This window comes from Taudactylus pleione, unplaced genomic scaffold (genome assembly GCF_031769625.1).
Source record: "Taudactylus pleione unplaced genomic scaffold, aTauple2 ptg000073l, whole genome shotgun sequence".
In the NCBI taxonomy this organism is placed as follows: domain Eukaryota; kingdom Metazoa; phylum Chordata; class Amphibia; order Anura; family Myobatrachidae; genus Taudactylus; species Taudactylus pleione.
The window spans coordinates 1338382-1361469 of record NW_028284475.1 but is presented as its reverse complement, the minus strand read 5'-3'; positions in this window follow the sequence as shown (position 1 = coordinate 1361469).

The following is a 23088-nucleotide window of genomic DNA, read 5'->3' as shown; positions in this document are numbered from 1 at the left end:
TTGGCGTGAAGGTAAATTACAGGCTTAGAATTTGGACGTGTTCAAATAGATAAAGTTCCCAATTTATCCTGGCTATATGCATTTCATAATAGCAAATGTGCTTACTGAGCAAATAAAGGAATACGTTTAAAACACTAACATAATAATATAAATGTTGACAACAGCGGCATAACTAGGTATTTGAAGGCCCCATAGCAAAGTTAGTATGTCACATGTCACTTGACAAAGAAGTTGGGTCCCCCTCAGCTCTGGGTCCCATAGCAGCTGCACCCCTTACACCTTTGATAGTTACACCCATGTGACAAAGAAGTTGGGTCCCCCTCAGCTCTGGGCCCTATAGCAGCTGCACCCCTTACACCTATGGTAGTTACACCCATGTGACAAAGAAGTTGGGTCCCCCTCAGCTCTGGGTCCCATAGCAGCTGCACCCCTTACACCTTTGATAGTTACACCCATGTGACAAAGAAGTTGGGTCCCCCTCAGCTCTGGGCCCTATAGCAGCTGCACCCCTTACACCTATGATAGTTACACCCATGTGACAAAGAAGTTGGGTCCTCCTCAGCTCTGGGCCCTATAGCAGCTGCACCCCTTACACCTATGGTAGTTACACCCGTGTGACAAGGAAGATGGGCCCCTCAGTTCTGGGCCCTATAGCAGCTGCACCCCTTACACCTATGATAGTTACACCCACGTGACAAGGAAGATGGACGCCCCTGAGCTCTGGGCCCCATAGCAGCTGCACCCCTTACACCTATGGTAGTTACACCCATGTGACAAGGAAGATGGACACCCCTCAAGCTCTGGGTCCCATAGCAGGTGCACCCCTTACACCTATGGTAGTTACACCCATGTGACAAGGAAGATGGGTCCCCCTCAGCTGTGGGCCCCATAGCAGCTGCACCCCTTACACCTATGGTAGTTACACCCATTTGACAAGGAAGATGGGCCCCCCTCAGCTCTGGGCCCTATAGCAGCTGCACCCCTTACACCTATGGAAGTTGCACCCATGTGACAAGGAAGATGGACGCCCCTCAGCTCTGGGCCCCATAGCAGATGCTCCCCTTACACCTTTATGAAAAGACAGTGTAAGGAGGATGGGGTGGATGGAGCTATTAGTGATACATAAGAACCATAAGATATTTTGCTGTTGATATAATGTCTAATTTGTAGGTATAAATAAAATTGCGAGTTAAGAATATCATAGATGACATCTGAGGGAGGAAGACGTGTCCCAGATCGGCTCCTCTGAAACCCCACTAAAAGGACACAAATACCTAAATACCGGCTGTGTTGGGGGGCCCTATCGATTACCCTGAGCCGCCGCATGTTCTACTGAGCCCCGCTGTTCGTTCCTGTTCGTTCCTGGGGTGACCTCCGGCTCCGGCGTCATTGCGGCCTACTGCACCTCCAGAAGCCGGGGACTAGATTTGTGAGCCCGCGGATTCGGCGGAGTTGCCGCGCCATCGCCGGACATCTCCACGGTCTCCCTGACCCTCCGCTGGGCTCTGCTGGGGACGTGGAGACAGGCGGTGGGTGAATTTAAACCGCCAACAGCCGGAAAACGCCCGCGGTCGGAGCCGCATCTCGCGGGGGGCCACCGTTTTGAGGACGGACTCCGAGACTTGCCTGCATCCAGGACTGGGCCAGACTTAGGGGTGAGTGCTCTGGGGGACATACCTATAGCATCTGGCTCTCCCTTGGCTGAATAAGACCCATGGGTCTATGCTGAGGAGTACAAACTCCTGGATAACTCACATACACTACTGGGCTTTCTCTATATACAGCAGCTTCCCCCCATTATGTGCTGGTTAAAAGGCTTCCCTTTGTGACCTGGAGATAGACCTCCCATAAATTTATCTTTGACAAGACAAAACTTCATAAAGGACTTTCCTGTGTGGGTTTTCCCTGCTGGGGTTTCCCCCCCAGGTAGACACTGCAACTTGTAGTAACACGGCCTAACTGCTTTTCTCTGAAGATGCTGCAGTTATAAGCTGCGTTTGTACTGCTGTTTGCTCTGACATAATCTTTCATCAGATACCACATTACCTCCGGCCACATTGAACAGCTGTCTATCTCAAATCAAAAGAGTGAATACAGTCATCATATACTAAAAACTTAATTTTACAAAGAAAGTCAATGCTGAAATCTGGTGGGCGGTCCTATTTGAGTGACTGCTGGCTCACGGAGTCTATATTAAAACACAACTGTCTTATCCAATTGAGACGAGTAGTAAGAAAAGTGGACGTTTATCACTAATCTTCCGTGGGGGTCCTGGTAAGAAGTAGTGGGCTATCATCCTTTCCACACACTCCCAGAACACCAGAATCAGAGCCCAATAACAAGGGCAACAGACATTTACATCAATTGACTGTACACACTTTCGTCATAATCCTTACTGTTAACAGTCAGATAGCGCTATGGATCGACATGTGGTCAAAACACCTAGAGGTCCTAAGGGACATCAGACAGGAAGGGGCAGGGGACGAGAGGCTCCATCGGCCGCCTCCTCATCTTCCCCGACTTCTCAGAATGCTAGCCTGGGAAGTAGCCCTAGGGACCGGGAGTCAGATGCTGGAACCAACAGTACTGCTGGCCCTCTCACAACACATGAGATTACCAACATCTTAGCTTCATTATTGGATCAAAAATTAGCCCCATTGAAAGACTCTTTAGACTCAGCCTTGACACAATTGACACAACATGATCAACGTATCTCAGAGGCGGAACAAAGGATTTCAGACTTGGAGGATGAGCTTGTTGTACTTAAGGCTGACTTCTTAACCCAAGAAAAGGCAGCAGTATCCATGCAAGATAAGTTGGAAGATCTTGAAAATAGAAACAGGAGGAATAACGTGCGCATAATTGGTCTCTCTGAGACCATTAAAACTACTGAGTTGATGACACTTGTTTCTGAATGGTTGCCTCGTGAATTAAAGAGTGTCCCTGACCAGGGAGTGCTGATGGTGGAACGGGTCCATCGTATTGGTCCAGACAGACAAAACACCAGAAACAGACCACGACCTGTTATTATGAGAGTATTGAATTATGCTGACAAAGCTCGACTAATGGAAGCATACAGAAAACAATCAGAGCTACGATATCAGGGAGCTAAGATACTCCTGTTCCAAGACTTCTCTTATATGGTTGCAACAAAAAGAAAGGAATACGCTCCTATCTGCAAAAGTTTATTTGAAAGGGGACACCGCTTCGCCTTATTATATCCAGCCAAGTTGAGAATTTCCTATGAAGGAAAAACGTATTTCTTTGAAACACCACAAGCTGCAAAGAACTTTGTGGACTCACTTCCATCTGACACTTCACCGCAGGGTTATGATTGATGGGTCACAGATGCTTCATTATATGTGAAGAATTCCCTATGAGTGAAGTACATTCAGGTTCTATATGCTAAATGTTCTCTATATCTGTTTGTTGATATTTGCATTTAATTATTTTAATATTATGGTACAGTTTTTTGTGATATACTATACTGCAGTGGTAATACTTTTATTGCTGTGGTGTTTTGGGTGGCCAAAATGTGGACCATTAGCAAATCCCATGCTAGTTTCTCTTCTAGTTTATCAAGAGTTTTTATATCAAGAAAAATTTTGGGGCAACATAATTTTATTGTGTTTACAATGGTCTCATGACACCTATATAGGTATTACAATTCTCTTTTCTAAACGTTTTTTATATCATTGTTATATAAGGCGATTATTCCAATCGCACTATTGGGTTCGTAAAAATTCAAAAAAAAATTTTATTTGTTACTTACATGATTATTTACGGAGATATGTGTTCTCTTTGTTATATTTATCATGACGTGGTTTCGTGAAAAGTGTGTTCTCTTACCCCGATACCTGCTCGCTGGGACGGGTGGGGGTGGTGCAAGTATTAGGATTATTTACTGTTCAGCACCCAGAGTGGGAATAGGTTGATATGGCAGTGATTTCTTCAGATTCCACGAGGGTTAAGTCAGTACTTAAATTCATTTCATGGAATGTGGAGGGATTAAATACGCCTGTCAAGAGACGTAAGGTCCTTAAACATTTAAAAAGCATGAAACCGGATGTGGCATTTTTGCAAGAATCGCATTGGAATTCTAGAGACCCCAATAAATTAAGAGATACATGGATAGGTGACTATAAAGCTGCCTCCTTCACGTCTAAGCGTAGAGGAGTTTTGATTCTTTTTCGCAAAAATATCCCATATACTATTAAAGACACATTGATAGACCCTGAAGGTAGATATCTCTTTGTAAAGATATCACTACATGATTCGATCTATACCTTGGCTACTATATACGCTCCTACTGGTCCAAATAAAGTATTCTTCACAAATTTATATATTAGACTGAATGACTGGATGGAAGGTGAATTGATTATAGGAGGTGACTTTAATTGTGTAATATCTCAAGGTTTGGATAGATCCAACATTCCAGGTAGAAATAGAGAGGCTTTGGTGTCCCCTGTACAGTTGCTAGTAGATTCACTGCAACTGTGCGACCCGTGGAGATGTCAAAATCCAGTATCTCGTGAATATACTTTTTACTCACATCCACATCACACTTTTTCACGAATAGATTTTTGGCTAATATCTCGCTCTTTATATCAAAGGATAGAGTCTTCAGGGATAGCACCCATAGCAGTCTCAGATCATGCTCCGATATGGTTCACTCTTTCATTACAATCCCCCCATATATACTTCATATAATTGGAGATTCCCGGCGTATTTGAGTAAATCAAATGATTTCCGTACCCATTTAGAAGGAGCATTTTGTAATTACTCAAATGATAATATTGAACACTTGGAGGATATTAACTTATTCTGGGCTACTTCAAAGCCGGTGCTTCGAGGACAGATTATGGAGTATGTGGCCAGGAGACGTAAGCTGCTAACTTCTAAATTGGATTCCTCTAACAAACACTTGACTAAAACGTATGACACACTCATTCTGAACGAGACACCTGAGAATAGGCGAAGTTATGTGGAAGCTAAAAATGAATACGATCTTTTGTGTGAAGAACGTGCCCAATATTCACATAATATTCAACGTAACAAATATTTTAGAGGATGTAATAAACCAGGCAGATTATTAGCAAACTTAGCCAAAACCCACAATACATCTTCAAATATTCTTCAATTACAGAATAATTTGGGTAATTGTGTTACGGGTTCAGCCGATATTTTAGAACAATTTCAACAATATTATAAACAATTATACACGGCTCCTCCCGATTCTCCTGAGTCAGCTACAAGATTTTTGAGGGAAGCAGGTTTGCCATTATTAACGGAGGAGGAAAGAGAATCTTTGGTAGAACCAATATCGGAGACGGAATTGATACAGTTAATTAAAACATTACCTAAAGGTAAGACCCCAGGACCTGATGGCTTTGGAGCAGAATATTATCAGATTCTTTCCACTCAATTGCTGCCACATTTGTTGTCCTTATTTAATGCTATTATTGGAGGGAAACCACCGCCGACTGGTTTTAACGAAGCCAGAATTATAGTTTTGCCAAAACCTGGAAAGGACCCCACATTAGTTCAGTCCTACAGACCCATATCATTATTAAACCAGGATTTAAAATTGTTCACTAAGTTACTAGCTCAGAGACTTCAAAATATTCTTCCTAGGATACTCCACCCAGCACAAAATGGATTTGTTAAGGGACGTACATCTATACATAATGTACGAATGTTGATAGCAGCTTTGACACGATCTAAACAAATAAATAATAGAGAGACTATAATAGTTAGTTGTGATGCCGATAAGGCGTTTGATCGCGTCTCCTGGTCACATATATCACGTATCTTACACATGCAGCAATTTGGTACCGGCTTTATTAATATTTTTCGATTACTTTATACACGCCCCACTGCCTTCCTGACAATTAATGGATGGAACTCTTCTCCCTTTTGTTTGTCAAGAGGCACACGTCAGGGATGTCCCTTATCCCCATTGCTTTTTGATATTGCTTTAGACCCTTTAATACGCACATTTATCAAAGATGATCTATGGACGGGAGTCTTGCTAGGGAACTCTATGATTAAGGTATCAGCTTTTGCAGATGATCTTCTTTTATATTTTAGTGAACCAAAGAAGGCTTTTCCATCATTATTGAGGATATTAAAAGATTTTCATGACATCTCAGGTTTTCTGGTGAATTTTAGCAAAACTGAAGCTTTAGCACTGTATGCGGAGGCTAGATTAGCATGGGGAGATCAATTTCCCTTTAGATGGGCTCAGGGTCACCTAACATATTTAGGACTAAAGTTTCCAATTAAGATAGAAAATATATATGCAGCTAATATTACCCCTTCTGTTCAGCAGTTGCTACAAGATTTAGAACGATGGAAACATTTGCCTTTATCTTTTTTGGGCAGATGCCAACTCTATAAAATGATTTCCTTCCCCAGATTATTATACCCACTCCAGATGCTTCCTTTTCTTTTAGCAAAAACTGATGTTAAACTAATTAATGGAGCACTATCCAAATTTATATGGGCTAACAAACGACCCAGAATTTCGTTATTAAAGTTACAACAACCATTATCATTGGGAGGGGTAAATTTACCATGCGCACAGGATTACGCCATTGCAGCCAATTATAGATATGCTCTCGATTGGATAAGGAATAGCAGTTGTTTTGCATATAAGGAACTGGATCAGGCTTTCAGCCCTGAGTGTAATTTGGTTAATCTATTACATACTCTGCCCTCACAAATTGCTCCAGAGATTAAATGCAACCCTCTGCTAAATACTACTTGTTCTGCTTGGCGACTGTTGAGGAAGACTTCATCTTTCACACACAGAGTCTTTGTTTCAAACTATTTTTTGTGATGTCACTCTACAAGATGATATATCTGCAAGGACTTTTAGGGACTGGAATCTTCGGGGACTTAGCTCGATCTACAAATTTTTAGATGAAGACTGTTCCACAATACTGTCTTTGTCTGTACTTAAGGAGCGTTATCCTAATATTAATTTTCCAATATTTGCTTATTTTCAAGTAAGAAGCTATATTTTAAAAAAAATGTCGCAACTTGATCAATTGAATAGAGTCAATGCTCTAGACGCTGTAGTGAGGAGCAGGATGGGAGATCCATGGTCTACTTCAATGCTCTATGATTATGTACGAAGACGTTTGGATCTTGCTAAGGTAGATACAGGCTTAGCCAAATGGTCAGATACATTTCCGGAATTAACGCTCCAATGCATCATTACATCCTGGAATACACTAAATAAGCAACTAGTCTCATCTTCATATGCTGAGATGCACTATAAAATATTGCATAGAGCGTACTACACACCAAAACTTAGACATTTAACAGGAATATCAGACAATTCTAATTGTTTTAAATGCTCAGCTCCCAATGCTGACATAGTTCATTGCTTGTGGTCGTGTGAGATTGTCCAGATTTTTTGGAAAGAAGTACAATCCTATATAAATAATATATTACATATTTCCTTTGAGATATCAATGGCATGGGCGCTATGGAACCATTATTCTAATGAGACACAACCAAGACTAACAAAAGGAAAACGTTTATTATTAGCCAGGGTGGCGGGAACAGCAAAAAAAACTATCTTGTCACAGTGGATTGATCCTAATCCCATTCCTTTAACGCTTATGCTACCGAGACTAATGTATCTCTATCAGATGGATTGGGTGGAAAGTTCACTCGATATTGAAAATAATGCAAAGAACTTCTTTGAAATATGGCTCCCCTATATCAATAATCTATCTCCATCTCTCAAAGAAAATATACGTAGAGTGGCAGTTATGACCACATGGTATAATATGGAGATACTAGAGAAAGGTCACCCACCATTCTAAGGATAAACCATGTCACGCATAAATCAATTAGGTTGTATGGGAATATTTTATACAAAATCGTTCTTAAATGGTTCATACTCTGTTTTCTGTATGAATTCTTTAAATTACTGACTATAGAGAGGAGAATGCTTTCTTTTTATCATTCTATGCCATGTGTTTATGTTTGTTTGTTTGTTTTGTTTTTTTTTTACTTTTCTACATTGCCACGATATGATATTGTTACTATTGTATGTTGAGAAATATGTTCTCTGTCAAATTTTATGCACTAATATCAATAAAAATATTATTAAAAAAAAAAGAATATCATAGATATCCTTTACTTGTTGGAAGGAATAAAGATTGCCTCCAGGATCAAAAATGTTTCTAATAGATGCAATCCCTTTTTGTTTCCACGACTTGTAATGGGATATTGTAAGGGATGCTGGGAAATCTGGGTTGCCCCAGAACGGTATGTATTTAGTAAAATGCGGATTTGAGCATAAATGTTTGTTTATAGCAGACCAAGCTTTATAGGTGTCCATAAAGAAAATGTTGTGGGTGATTCTTATAGGGAGTTTTGTGTGAGGATCATGCAGAAGAGCTGCTGGAGAAAACAACGCCTCCTCTAGTTGAGGATTAGTAAAATGGAATTGGGTCAAGAACCAATCGGAGATGTATCTGATCGCGGCGGCATATGAATAGTTCTGGATATCCGGTAGCCCCAGTCCCCCTCTGTCTTTATTGTATAGCAGTCTCTTTCTGGCTATTCTAGGCTTTTTGAAATTCCAGATAAATCGCTGAAAGGCTGATGTACATTTTGCTGTATCTGATCCAGTTAAGAACACTGGAGAGGATAAGCCAGTTTTGGAAGCAGTACACTTTTAATGACTGCAACTCTTCCCATCAGTGAGAGTGGAAGAGTCATCCAATGTTGGATTTTTTGTATAATTTTTTCAGTAGTTTGTGGGAAATTGGCTGCATATATACATTTTATAGAAGGTGTGATAAAGATGCCCAAACTGAACTGAAGCATGAAATTTCTTCCAGTATTGCGGGTGTAGATAGTGTGGGTTGAGAAATAAACAGGAGCATATCATTAGCATACAAAGAGAGCTCCAATTCTATTCTACCCACCTGTATCCCATGAAATGACGATTTGGTCCTGAGAGCAATAGCCAGAGGTTCTAAGACAAGAGCAAATAATAACGGGGATAGAGGGCAGCCTTGGCGAATACCTCTTTGAATCGGAAATGGAGCTGATAAGAAATTGATAGCCATGATGCGAGAAGAGGAATTCAGTAATTGAATAAGGGCTATAATTTGGCGAGGAAAACCAAATCTGTGCAAAGATTCATATAGATGGTCCCAGACTACTAAGTCGAACGCCTTCTCTGCGTCAAGTGAGAGAAGGACGTGAAGAGCACTGTCATGTATCTCCTCTAAGTGTTGTAATACAGCAAGAACCTTGCTGATATTGGAGACTGCGCTGCAGTGGCGTAACTAGGGCAGGGCGAGCGGGGTTCGTGCCCTGGGCGCCGCCGGCCACGGTACCGGCCCGCCCGCCCTAGATAGCCAGTGTAGCGCCGGTCAGCGCTACACATTTGCACAGGACCGGCGCTAGGCTTCCAGCGCCGGTCCTGTGCTGCACGCCTGAGCCCGTTCCCTCCCCCTGAGCGCTTGCCCAATAGCGCCAGGAGGCGGGCTCAGGCTGTGCATAACACACGCATCGCCGCCAGCGCTGGCGGCGATGCATGTGTTAAACAGCAGCCAATGAGAGTCAGATAGACTCTCATTGACTGCTGCAGCACCCACTGCAAGAGCAGGACTTCAGTCCGGCTCCTGCAGTGGGTAATGGGACTGACGTCATGACGTCAGTCCCATAATGCTGAGCGCGCCAGCCCGGGCGGACTGGAGGGCGGGAGCGGCATTGCGGACAGGAGCAGCGTGGAATCAGGTAAGTATATTTTTATATATATTTATTTTTAAACCTTACCTATCTGCACAACGGGGGAGGGGTTGGCTACTACTGGGGGGGACATCTACTGGGAGGGACATCTACTGGGGGTGCCATTGGGAGGACCTCTACTGGGGACTACTACTTGGGGGGGGACTACCACTGAGGGCATTCTAAAAGGGGCACTGCACTCGGGGGACCACTAACGGGGGCAATAATAGGAAGGGCCACTACAGGGACCACTGGATAGGGGGGGGGTCACTACTGGGAGCCTGCATCAGGGGGACCACTACTGGGGGCACTGCATGGGAGGGGGGGACACTACTGCTGGGGGCACTATATAAGGGGCTTACTGCTAGGGGCACTGCGGGGACCACTACTGGGAAAACTGCATGGGGGGGAGTACAGTTGGGGGCACTATATAAAAGGGCACTGCATAAGGGGATACCGCTACTGGGCGCACTGCATTGTGGGGACTGCTACTGGGGGCTCTGCATAAGGGGGAACACTACGTGGGGCACTGCATTTGGGGAGGCCACTACTGGGGGTACTGAGTAAGGGGAACTAATTGGGGGCTGTATAAGAGGGACCGCTACTGGGGATACTGTATAAGGGGCACTACTATGGGCCTGCATGAGAGGGACCACAACTGCATACTGGGGGTACTACTGGGGTTAAGGTGCATATGGATAGGAATGTTCAGTTTGAAAATAAAGGGGTGTGTCATATTGACACGCCCCATTTTTAAGTGGCCACGCCCATTTCTTGCCACGCGCGCCTTAGGCGCGCGCACATGGGGGGTGGGGTGGCTCCCTTTTCAAATTTGCCCTGGGCTCCAAATACCCTAGTTACGCCACTGCTGCGCTGTGTTACCATATGAATCAGGTTTGGTCTGGATGTACCAATGAAGGCACCACCAGCTTAAATCGTTCTGCTATAATTGTTGTAAATAGTTTGTAGGCTATATTTAGTAGTGATATTGGGGAATAAGAAGCAGGTAGGGTTGTATCTCTATCTGATTTAGGTAATACCTTTATAATAACATCATTGAAATAGCCAGTGAGAATGGAGTTGTAGAGATTTGTTAAGGTGGTGGTTACGGAAGATTGGAGAATTTGCAGGGCATGGAGATTTACATGGCTTGAGACCCTTAATGGCTTTAGTGACTTCCAATTCAAATATGGGTTGGGTGAGAATTAGACAATGGTCGTCTGATAGTTGAGGAAGGGCAATTTTGTTCCAAAAAGCCTGTTTATTTGCTGTATTAACATGCTCCTAAGCATATAGTTTAGAGTAGAAAGTGTGAAGTATGTCCAAAATGGCTGGACCCTCAGTATGTAGGGAGCCCTTGTCATCAGCTAGTGTCAAAATGGCAGAATTAGTTCTCTCTCCACTAAGTAAGTTAGATAAAAGTCTGCCATTTTTGTTGCCATGCATATGAAAAGTGTATTTGTTATTATGGATTTTGCGATCACCGATCCGCTGCATCAGTGCATCAAAAGTCACCTTACATTCCTCAAACTGACGTCTATTTGGAGGCGAGGGTGTTTGTCGGATAGTTACGTAGGCCTGGGTCAGGGCATCCTGAGCCAATTAGGTTTTCTCCGACTGGTTCCTGTTGTTGTGAGAAACAAAAGACATTATTCTCCCCCTGAGCACCGCCTTCGCAAATTGCCAAAAGAGAGGGGTCATTAAGGTGTTGAGAGTTAGAAAAGGTATAATCATTCCAAGCATTCTGTAATACATCTTTGAGGTTATTGGATGAGGCCAAAAAGGAGGGGAAACGCCATAGTCTGCAATTACCTGAGGATATCGTAGACCGCAGATGAAAGCATATCAAGGCGTGGTCAGTTAGGACTAAAGCCTCAATACCAGAAGTGGGAATTCTGGATGCCAAAAAGGCAGAGGGTAAAAAATAATCTATTCTGGGGGTGTGGTTTGGACAACAAGTGGAGCAGACGCGTTGTACTGCAGCTCCCGGTCAAAGTCATCCTGGGCCCAGATTATTTGCCCTTTACCCGTCCCAACTGGCCTGTATCAATGGGCAGACCCCTGCGAGAACCCGCTGGCCGCTTTCCCGGGCCTCGGGTATACTTTTGAGGCCATCTCCGTATTGGGGCCTACTCACCTACCAGAAGCCGCGGCATCGATTTTGGTGCTATAGCCGCGCCGTGAGTCGGAGTTAAAGCGGCCGCCGCCGGACCCTGTGACGGGACTCCTTCACTTTGAGACCCTCTACAGCCCCACGAGGAACACCAGGAGGTTGCCACAAGACCCTTGGAGACGCCGGAGGGAAGCGCCATTTTGGGCTTAACTACCCATAGCACTCCTCCTGAGCCTGGGCTGCTGAACAAGCGGAGGCTACATACAGGTGGCTGGAGCACTGTCTTATTCTACAGAGCTCAGCCCCCTCATCACCACCCTTCTGCCTGGGGTAAGATCTGATGATCTGGTGAACTTAATTGTCACCTAGATCACTATTACATATATTCAGTGACTAAGGATCCATTTGCCCTACTCTGCTTAACCCCTGTATAACCCTGTGATATAAGGGCAAGAATTTAGATGCTCGGCAAATCGTTCGGCCATTATTACCGGAGCTGTGTATATCAGGCATATAGGTCACCATCAAGATATAATAACTACTGTTACAAAATTATGTCTTTTTTCCACTAATTCCAATCTAAACCTCTGTCGCCCGCCTTTGACATTAAGCTATAGTGCAGGCACCCACATCTATTACATAACTGCAGGTTCTCAGTTCTCACCATAATGGCGCCTAAACGCCCAAAACCTTCATCGACTGTCCCACCAGTATCTTTCTTTAAAGCATCTCCTTCCTCACAAAACGATAAAACAGGACTGTCACATAATAAAAGCAGTAAACACCTATCAGCTGTAAGTACCCCGCCTGACAGCCACCCACCATCTACCTCTCGACAGCTGGAAGTTGCAGATGGCGCCCCACTCACAATGGGCTCTATTAAAATGCTCCTGGCCTCCTTTAAAGATGATATTACATCCCAATTTAAAGCAGCATTATAGTCATGTCAGCAATCGGTTGACGAATTGGGGACACGCACGGATCATTTAGAGAACAAGTTGGAGGAAGTAGTGAAATCGCATAATGAACTGATCACTCTTCATGAGGTCACCTCTCAAACGCAGACCTAGAAGATAGGTCTAGGCAAAACAATCTCAAGCTCTGTGGGATCTCGGAGGCAATCCCGAATTCAGAGTTGACAGATCACGTTACAGAAATTTTTGCAAAACTCCTACCGTATACACAGATCTGGGACTTTCTGCTAGACCGTGTTCATAGATTGCCTAAAGCTCGTAATGCTCCTACTGATGCTCCCAGGGATGTTCTGATGCAATTACACTATTTTCATATAAAAGAAGCGATCCTTCGCGCAGCAAGGTAAGCAGATGCTGCCGTATTGGGTAAAATCCAAATTTTTGGGGACCTCTCAGCAGCAACGCTGGCATTAAGAAGATAATTTCTTCCAGTTACCAGAGCACTACAAAAAGCATCTATTAATTATAGATGGGGCTTCCCCACTAAATTGATCATAAATAGAAATGGCTCTACTGTGATCATATCAGATCCAGTTGCAGGCATCTAACTACTAGTGACTTGGAATCTGGAAGACATCTCGCATAAAATCCCAAGCAACCTTCATATAAACCAGGACTGGTCATAACTGAATTTTGATTTCTCGTATACTTTTTCAGAATAATATACACACCTAGTGTTGCTAGAATTAAGTGTTTGTTCAGCTTTATGATGTTCCATAAACGTGAAACCCTAAATTTGGGTCGGTAAGCGCAGGGGTAGTAAACTATTGGTCCATCTTCTAGATCTGCCATTTTTTATTTGACTTGCAGATTTGAACATCTTGTTTTTGTAACATTTGTCTTGCAATTTAGTTTAATAGGTGTGTATTCGTATTCATACTTAGATATTTGGGAATGTTATACTGTGTTTTCTCTTTTAATGTTGTCTATTGATTCCTATATTTGTTCTCTGTTCTCTATAGTGAACACTAATGTGTTACGTTCTGTATTAAGACTCCGGGTGACGGGGGTTAAATGCCTTATTGGCCACTCTCCACAATGTGCCACCTACGAATGTGGTCCTCAATAGTCCCTTTTAGAAACTATTTTCTCCTTATTATTGCCCCGTTACTTCCTTTTTTTCTTTATTTTACTGATTTAATAAGTTTTCAGGTAATATATATATATATATGATAAGCAGGTTTTGTTCTATGTACAATACGGTTCAGATCAACTAATGCTAAGCAATGTTTTTTTTATATCCAAATGGTTAAGATACTTTCTATCAATGTTAAGGGACTCAACTCTCCCAATAAAAGAACACTTGCATTGCGACATTTTGCTAAATGTAGAGCTCATATAATCGCTATACAAGAAACCCATTTCCAGCAATCCTCCCCTCCTCAATTCTCTAATTTAAAATGCCCCCTTTGCTATACCTCCAACGGTCCATGTAAAAAAGCAGGGGTGGCGATATTAGTCTCCAATACATGTAACTTTGTTTTTGAAAAACAAATGAATGATAAGGAAGGTCGATACCTAATATTTATAGGTAAGATAGACAATTGCATCAATCTATGCGCCAAACACGTAACAAGTACCTTTTTTTGCCTGGGTCACTCAGACTGAGAATAGAGGAAGTATTACATACGTGTCATCAGGTGTGGTCACGGTGGTGGTCTCGGTGGTGACGGTGGTGGTCTCCTCACCTGCAATGGTAACCGCACAGAGAATAAGTCACAGTAATTCTCTATCTCTACATATCACACAGGTCAGACGTACACTCATATCTTCTCACACAAGTAGTGAGAATTGACACTAATTTATATAGGGCAATGTCCATTCCATTGCATTGTAGCACCATATAACGGCACATGTAATCTGCACAGTAATGCAATGCTACAATACACATAAATATTACACAATAGAAGTATAAATGGTAATACTGTTATAGGGCATGCTGGGATGTGTAGTTCAACAGCAGCTGGGCGGCCTCTTATTCCCACCCCTGCAATAGAGGTTGTTTTCCTCAATATATGGCCCCTTATCACTGACCTTGGTGCCTCCCAGACCAACACCGGGTCATCCCAATGCTTTACATTATGCCCAAGGTTTTCTGCCGATTCTCCTTGTAGATTTGTATTGAAGACGTGTTACAATACAGATAGTCCTGTAATCGCCAAAGGGCCCCGATGTTACTGCTATGGCGATGTACCCCAGGGGATGGTCATGTTATAACCCCGTCACCAATTTTATCTTTGCAGATTCTACAGATATAATTGCCTATATTTTAATTACCTGGAGAAGCTGAGTGTGGAGAGGGAGGTGAGTGTTTCTGTATTTGTTTCCAGATATTACAATGTGGTCTAATTGTTGGGGTACAGGGGAATTTGTCTAAATTAGGGTTGTCCCAACAGTCACACTCAGGGGGGGTAACTGTATAACCTGTATATAGTGCTGTGTAATACGGATATATTCGGAGATGGATTTATTCCCCTAATCTGTTCATTTCTTACGCAGTGATCACAAGCATCATTACTGTGACTGCTGCAGAAGCAGCAACACTATTATTATTTATTGCCGTCTTTATCTGGAAAGTAACTAACATTCTCTATATACAGTATATGTACCTACATATTATCACTATATTATTCCTGTTATTATGCAATAGTAAGAGACGTGTTCTAGTTGGCAGGCTGGTGTGTATGGCTCCAGCCTTTACCAGGGGCAGACTTAGGGGTACATTTACTAAAGTGAGAGTTATTAGAAGTGAGTTTTAAAAGTGATGTTGCCCATAGCAACCAATTAGATTGTAGCTATTATCTTTTAGAAGGTGCTAGTTAAATAAGTAGAATCTGATTGGCTGCTATGGGCAACATTACTTTTAAAACTCACTTCTAAAAACTCTCACTTTAGTAAATGTACCCCTTAGTGTAACTACAGGAGGCCTGTGCTGGCAGTAGGACCCCTCCTGGTCTTATTGCTAGCTGTGGTGGTCAGCATCACCAGCTACATTCTCTACATACAGTATATGTACCTGGTTATTATTAGACTGTCATAATTGCTCCATCAGCCACAATAATACCTTTATTGGAATACAGAATGTAAAGTCCATCTGGAGAGATAGAAATGTGGAAAATAACCTGCCCATCATCGCACTCTACTAAACCGGCTCTTAGCTTTTAATAATCTCCATTCCGGCTTCTGCTGTGTAGCCTTATTGCCATATATAGGTGCGGGGTTTGGTTACCATGAATGGCTAGCTGGCCCAGGTCTTTTATCTCAGAGACTGTGTATAGACTACATAGGTGCGCCATACTGTCTTGTTACTTATTACCAATACTACTGACACAAGTAGCTCTGTTGTTCCAGGAATTGCTCTATATAAGTCATTGATATGTGTAACGTGGCTGTAAGTGACCTGACGTTTATACACACAACCTGTATCTTTATCACACAGCTGATCATGTTACTGGTATTTACCTAGATGACCGGCGTATTGTTACTATATTATTACCCCATATAACCCATGTGATGTAGGTGGCTGGTAGGTGCGTATGTCTCCAGTCTTTGCTAGGGGCAGATGTCACATCATCTGAGGCTCCATACCCGTCACTGCCACCTAGTGTTACTGCCAGTGTCCGCCCACATTTACATTAGGCACAGTCAGCCTTTGCCCACAGGATCACTCCCGGCTCTTATGCCAGCTTAGGCGGGCATTGTGTCTACCAGTTGTCCCCATATTTTTAAGGAACAGTTGGAGTGAGGCGACTCATTCCGCGTGAGAAGTGTTACACTACATATTAGTGGTGGTGGTGCAGGTCTGTAGTAGAAATGAGGAGATACACTCAGCACCAGGCTGGAGTCATTGTATTTTCACTACTTTGCTGTCACCAGTAACTAGGTACCATTCCCCTCTTTTCTCATGATGGTCCCCCCCTTCAAGGACACTAGCATAAATATGGTAATATACAGTGAGCAACCACAGCAGTGTAGATATCTGACAATGTTGCTCACCTGTCTGTAGCATCAGGATACAAATGATTCATAGTCTAAACAGTCCAGGGTCAGTACAGAGGGTTAGGCAAAGCGATGTCCAAAGACAGGCAAATAGTCTTAGCATGGGAAGATACTAACAGTAAGTGGGGATGAGGCGAGAGTGTATCAGCATTTTGTTTGCCCATATTGCAATATAATAAAAAAATATGACTATAAGAAAAAGAAAACTCTTTATGAAAATTAAAAATTATGGCTGCAACGCCACTTGTTCCTCTCGGCAGGGCACACTCCTCTGCGCTAATCTCCCACCGCTATGTCTTAGTATACATAAGTATTCTCAGATCAGGGAGTAGCAACTTAAATACTGTAACATATGAAGTTGCTGCATAAGAAATGTGTAAGTATAAAGCACAGGAGCTTGCGGCAGTAATTATACTGAGACTTTCCAATGGGGCACAAATAATGAATTCACCAGTCTCCAACTGAAATATCTTATACCCCTTTTACACCAGAGCTAAATCCCGGGTTATTGCTGGGTCTACCCGGGTCACAGCTCAGTGTAAAAGGGTCCCTCAAAAATAATCCGGGTCAAGTGACCCGGCAATCCAACCCAGCTAGCTACCAGGGTCAGTCCCAGGATGGACCTGGGTAATGGTGCAGTGTAAATGGCGCAACCCGGGTTATCCAGCCTGGGTCATGCGTAAAATGAGCTGATTGGTGGTTATGGAGTAGTTACCTCCCACTTTTTATGACCTCACAAGTTTAGCAGGGCAGACCCAGGTTCAGTGTGAACGGGGCTGACCTGAGAATAACCCAGATCGATGGTGCTGTGTGAACGGTGTCTGACCTGGGTTGGAACCATGTCTGAAAACCCAGGTCGGACCCAGGTTTTTGGTGGAAAAGAGGTATCAGTGAATGTAAATTCTCACAAGTCCAGATTTAATGGCTTGTATGAGACCCAGAGGTAATGGTTCAGGTGCTCCAAAGCCATAAATTAATTAGTGAATTCACCATGCACCTACTGATATATAGTTATAGAAGTAAGCACTCACAAATCCAGACATATTGACTTAAATGCTATAGAGAAAGCAATTTCTGCATGCACAGTAAACACACCAAAGCCTAGCACTTCTGTATATAGTTTTATAAAAAAAAATGTTCTTAAATCAGGGAGCAGCAGCTTAAATACTTTAGCATATGAAGGTGCTGTAATCATAATAAATTTTATTTAGATGTACAGCTAAGGAGCTTGCGACAGTAATCATACTGAGTGTTTCCCAAGGATCACAAATAATGAATTCCCCAGTCTCCAGCTGATATATCAGTAAGTGCAAGTACTCACAAGACCAGGAATGATGGCTTACATGGCATCCAGGAGCAATGGCCCAGGTGCTCCAAAGCCAGAAATTACATAGTGAATTCACCAATCTACTACTGATATATCTTTATAAATGTAAGTACACTGTACTCACAAATCCAGAAGTATTGGTTTATGTGCTGTAGAGAAAGGAAATGCTGCAGGCACAGTAACCCCTCCAAGGCCTAGCACTGCTGTATATAAATTTATAAGGGCTCATCGAGATTGCATAAGAACCCTTTAGGGTGCTATGGGCCATGAGTAGCAGCAAATAGAGGGGCAGCAGGACCATGCGTCTGGGAGCTTTGGAGCAAGTCAGCCCAGCAGCATCAATCTCAGGACACCAGGAGCTTTGCAGGAGGTATATAGCAGAGCCCAAGCAAGTCTGCTGCCTACACCATTGTAGCCATGGCTCCTCCTCTTACCCCACTCCTCCTAAACCACCAACCCCCACATGTGTTATAAATATACATATATTCCATCGCAGAGTATCCTGGCCATTCCCGACTGGCAACGAGATTCGGCAGGGAAAGCATCGCTTTGTACGACCTCAGGTGCAGGAGGTGGACATAGAATGCTCACTGTTCTACATAGGATTTATACCAGAACACTCATGTATTACACTAGATTTCACCTGGTTTAATGAGCCACAGAACCTGTGTAATCCATGAGTGTCCCGGTGTAAAGGGATGATATGGTGAGCCTAGTTCTACAGTAATGTTTCCTGCGGGGCCCTAATAATACATACTGTGCTAGAGGACAGATTAATGATAATATGGAAAAAGATGTCTGCTTATTACCCTTCACTCTACATATTTTACATTTTAGGTGTTGACGTAACAGCGCAGACACTTGGACATGATTGAGCAGAACAAAGTGAGGTCTCCTTTCTGCATGAGAAATACAAATTAAATATTTGTTCCTTAATTGAGTCGTTTTTATTGGTTTTTCAACAGCATTAAAACAAAAAAGGCACAAATACAGCAAAGAGAAATACATTGTATGTCACCAGTCACCTGATTACAGTACACGGGCCAGGATCACATAACATTAACCAGAGTTAGAGTAATAACCGTCAGTAAGACATGAGTATCGAGAAGTGTGTAGAGTATAATTATCAGAGCGTAGGGAGGTTGCAAGCATGGGATGAAAAAGAAAGGGGGACACAATACACATAGACATAAAACACTGGTTGTCTCACTAAGGTCCCTGTTATATATGACCCCTTAGCTTAGTAACTGAGCCAGAGACGGACATGTTTCAACAGCTCTTCATTGCAAAGCACAACATGGAGGTCACCTGAACCAACAGACAGCAACTGGGAGTCACCTGGCGCCTGTAACTGTCACATGACAGACATCAGCCCCTATTTATTATCATGTGGCCATAACACAGATAATTATGTGGACTAAGTTTATTGGAATGTCACAAAATAAGGTAGAAATTAAAATATTCTGGCCACAGGTGAACGTAAATATGCTCCTATCATATGAATGTTGAAAATACACAGTTTGACTGTAACATTTGTAATAAACTTGCTAAAGGTGGATATAAAAAAAACGTGCATCCCATTTTATAAGTGAATTTCAGAGCAATAATCCAATACCATCAGGGGGTCTTGGAACAATCGATACTGTTTTCTGCAGTATTACAACCCTACACTCATTTAGTTACGTGGCTGATATAGCAGATTTACAATCCATGATCCTATATAGCAAGAACATGAGATATAAATATGTGTTTTTACATCAGGGATTAAGTATTGAAACATTTCTCTTTATCAGCACATTCTGCCACATATAGGAATTGGTGTAAAATCTGTCATCTCTTATTGCCAATTTGATTTAAATTCCCTCTTATCCACACTTTGGTGGTCTAAACATGACAGAAACAACTTTGATATATCTTTCTTGTGTGATTATATTCCGATATCTTGATTTACATTCTTGATATCATTTAGAGATTTCTCATGGTGAACCCTCATAAAATGGGTATCCCCATCAAGGCAGACAAATGTGATAAATAGCTCTCTATAATTGTGCACATCAGACTCGAAAAGTCGGAAACTTTTCGCTATTGTACTTTCCGCCGCATTTGCCTGTTAATTTGCAGCATGCAGGCTCCGCGATTCGCCCCCAATTGCGAAACAAGTGAAAACGCAAATAGGCGAATGCATAACAGGCAGATAGTACTGAAAATCATTACAGATGTGTACTATTAGCCCTATTAAAAGTACTTTGTGTCCTTAATTTGTGTTAAAAGCTTTCTAGAAGCATATTTTTTAAAGTGGTGAAAAATAATAGAAAACTGTATTTTTTTTCTGAAAAATAGTCCTCTCAAATTTGAGGTACTTGATAATGGGTGATAGCATATTTTGTGTATCTAAAGTGTACTTTTGAAACATCCACCTGCTGCATACATCTGCAATCCTAAAAAACCTGGCCCCATCCATACAGTCCCCCAAGAAATCTCTATCACTACATTTTCTCCTTGTCTCCCCACTTTTTTCAATTTCAACCCAAAAATTACATGTCTTTTTTTGGGGTGTTCTGAGGTAATTTATTTTTTGGGCTGATTTGTCCTTTCGGTAAACTTTTCCTCCTGTTTCAGTGCATTGAGTTTGCGCTTAGTTGAAAACGTCCTGGAATTTAATTTGGAGATAAGACGCAAACAGACGAAAGGCGGCAATAGGAGAAAGTTTTTCGCCGATTTCGCCTTTTCACGGCTAATTGAATACGGCACAAAGGGAGGAAATACACAACCGTGAGAAAAAAAATAAAGAAAGAAATAACTGGACAGCAAGATTAGTTTTAGAATATGTTTCTTTATATTTCATTTTCTTCACAATTCTGATATATATATATAATAAACTGGTTTTAATATTTCACTGTAGAGGCATGTAATTTTAAAATAATAAGTTACATTTTATCGACTTACTATAGTGCGCCAACAAAACAAGACAATCTTTTATTTCCTTTTTTATGTATATAGGTCCATTTATAGTCCTTTGGCAGCACCCCCATATCTAAACAAGGGATAATACAACCCTAGAATTAAGAAATTTTGGTCAACAGATTATAAACCACTACCACTACCCACTAGTGCAGAAATACTCCCAAAGCCATTATGAGTATTTGCCAATGTGTCATTTTGTACTTCCCCTATACTTGTTGCCTCGTTTTTATTACCCTTTTTATCTTTTGCCATTTCTAATACAAATAGTATGTCTTATTATGCGGAATCTGTTACTATCACTAAGTAGCGATCCATATTGATATACTGCCTATATAGTCTAGCTTGGCTTGTTATTGTAACCTCCTGTTTATTGTGCTTACTATGTATAGCTTAACTAGCTTGACCAGAGATACAGCGCAGTGTTTACATAGCGAATCTCTGTGTTTAAGCGTTTGGTTACTATGGCAATAGGTCACTGAACTGTTGTCACTCGGTGTGCGCTGCCGGCCCGTGTGAGCTGTTTCGCCTCAGGTCTTGGCGTTCACATGGAGCATAGGGGTTATTATTCATGGTAAGCTGTTTTTTCAATTTAGCCTGATTATAGTACCGGTATTGCAGAGGCACTGAAACGTTGCTGTATGTATGTATATATTGGGAAGCTGACTTATGAACTTTGAACTGTTTTATCAGATAAGCATTTTTTTTTTTTTTTTTAATAATTCTTATTACTTTTAAATATGTCATTTATTTTCCTCTGCGTATTTTTACCACTGACCTATAGTTCTGTGAAAGCTTATTATGGTATTTATTAAGTACATTTATTATCTGATCGCCGTATGAAACAACAAAAGGATTGTTTATATATTTTGCACAGCACATAGCACTCTTCAGCACGGTTTGCACCATTGTAGAGTAACTAGCTGCTGCTATAATTAATCTGTGCGGATATTTTGATTTCGTTGATATATGTTTGGCCCTTCCTTTTTATACATGTGAATAATTTGTTTTAAAGCTATTTCTGGAAGCTAAAACTAATCATTGTATGTACTTTATTTCACTACATATTTATTGATTAATATAGCACATATATATTTTTTGAAAATATTTGCACTTTATTTTACTTTATAAGTTGATATAGAATACCTATGATTTGTTTTTTCAACATGCCAGTTGCTTGGATTGACGATATGTAAATATATATATATACACACACAACGTGCGGCACTCCATATAATTAAAATGTAACTTAGTTGGTTGCCCCCACGAGTAGGATAAACAGAGTATGGTCAAGGTGACAAGTTTCAATGCCTTTTAATATATTGGAAATGTTATTTATTTTCTCACCACATCACCTTCCTTTTTAAACATCTGGGCCTGTATTTTTTTTTATGTCTGATATATTAGTAAATGTGTTTGCTGTACAGAGCACTGAGTACATACAGATGCTTTACAGACCCCACCATATATCAGTATTAGATAGCTTCATTTTCCTATAGCAAAGCATTTTTTTGTTTTCTTGTCACATGTAGCCCTAATTACAGATAACACCACACCATAGTGAGATACCTGGTGGATGGGCCAGAGATGCAAACATGACATTACTTGTTAGTACATATACACACGGCCTCATGTTTTCTTGTCGTATTTAAAATTAAATTAATTTATTGTACATAGACCCATCACAAATCTCATGTATCAGCCTCATAGTTTACACTGTGGAATCATTATAACAGAGTTTTGGGGGGACTCAATCCCCTCATTCCCCTCATCCCCCCTCATCACTGCTCTGTGTAACATGAAGCTGCGTCACGGGTAACCGACACAGTCCAGGCGGCGTTGCCTAGTCTGCGCGGTAACCGCACCTACACTACCAGCATGCACAGCGCGGCGCATGCTCAGTGTACGGAGTGGGAGGGAAATATTGCTCTGCATACGGCAGAAAGAGGCTG